Below are 1,582 nucleotides of genomic sequence, written 5' to 3'. Positions count from 1 at the left end.
GGGTTGTCTCTGTCTGCTGTCTCTGTCTGGCAGTAGGACTTGTGTGAGGAATTAACACTATTGTCAGATGTAACTGCTTCTGCGATGCACAGCTTAACCAAGTGTGCTGTAGGCAAGCACTGCAGCCGGGTGGATACTGCAGTTCACTCCTGGGAAGCGTGAACTTGCCTTGCTACCCATTCCCAATGTTTTCCTTAACAACTGTGGGTTGCTTAGTCCCAGGATGTAGGCTTTAATGTGATGAGTTCACCCAGGGATTCACCCTCTAGTAAGAACACACAGCTAGGGCTCACTTCCGCAGCACATACACTAAAACTGGAACATACAGAGATTAGGATGGCCCCTGTGCAAGGATGACATGCAAATTCCTGAAGTGTTCCATTTAAAAAAACAAATATACAAAAACAAAAACCACTCAGCTACAACTACCCAAAGACTCTCAACATCACAATTACCATGAAATAAAACTTGATTTTATTGATTATACTTTCTGATCATGGTCTCAGTATTGATCAAACTTGTCTCTATCTGAAGCAACAAGCATTCATGGCAAGGGCAGGGTTCCGAGCTTAATTCCTGTTCTCTAGGGAAAAGGTCTCCCCAACACTAAATATTCTCAACAAATCTCACATTTAGCCCAGAATAAGGAGAGTGTTAGTTTTACCGTTGCTGCCATTCTCTGAGTGACTACTGGAAGAAATACTTTCCTTATAAAGTATACAGGAGAGCATCATCTTTGTGGCCACGGTGACACATGTGGGTAGAAGCTTGGAATCAATAGTCTAGTAGATACATTACCAAGCTTGTCGTCACTCCAGGGTGTCATGGAAGAATGGGCAATAGTGAGTCCCACAAAATGAAGCTGGGGCGGCAGGACATTACTCTGACAGCTAAGCATTCCATCTTCTCTCTGGCAGGATCTTTAGACCAGAAGTTCAAGATACAAGAGAAAACCAGCACAGAAGCAATAAACACAAGCTCTGCTGTCAGCTTCCTTGAGCCAGCAATCCTGACTCAATAGGCAACTGTAGCAAGATATTAAACACTTTGCTCGTTTTCTGCTTCTTCGTTTACTTTTTTAAAAAATGTAGTCAGTAACTATAACATCGACACATTACAGTTTGAAACTGAAATATCCATCACTTGGGAGAATCAAAGTAAAAAAAATATTCCTCCTTTGTTTTTGTATTTGTTTTTTCGCAGTTACTTTACTTACAACAAAGCAACTAATGGAGAAAGCCACTCTCAAAGAAGTGGGTTGAAGGGCGGGCGTGGAGGTTGTTGTAAAAGCCTTAGATGATGTGAGATCTATCAAAGACTTGAAATATCGGAATCTGTTCAGGAAATTGAAAGAAGAAGGAGAGGATGTGGCCTTTTCCTGCTAGATAAATATTTAGAGGTAATGCATTAAACATTCACTGTCTCTGAAATCTTAATATATTCCCCGTGACCTTTTTTTAATTCTGAGTTTGAATATTTGATATCAGCAACTCTTTTTAAAACTAAAGGTCAAACACATACAGATGAGTTATACTCAATTTAACTTGAATATAAAAGATAAAACTCATCCAGTTGGTAAATA

At 39.9% G+C, this 1,582-nt stretch overlaps 1 non-coding gene across 1 annotated transcript; it reads left to right on the top strand.

Annotated features, from left to right (window-relative positions):
• The first annotated feature begins 285 nt into the window (after positions 1-285).
• LOC115030684 (U6 spliceosomal RNA) lies at positions 286-388 on the top strand. The gene has a single exon (XR_003836288.1). It is a non-coding gene; the product is annotated as a U6 spliceosomal RNA (small nuclear RNA).
• Positions 389-1,582: the final 1,194 nt, after the last annotated feature.

The sequence above is a fragment of the Mus caroli genome, unplaced genomic scaffold (assembly GCF_978045245.1).
Source record: "Mus caroli unplaced genomic scaffold, Mus_caroli_1 scaffold_3, whole genome shotgun sequence".
NCBI lineage: Eukaryota > Metazoa > Chordata > Mammalia > Rodentia > Muridae > Mus > Mus caroli.
Note: the sequence above shows the minus strand (reverse complement) of the source record. Positions and strands in the feature narration are given on the sequence as shown.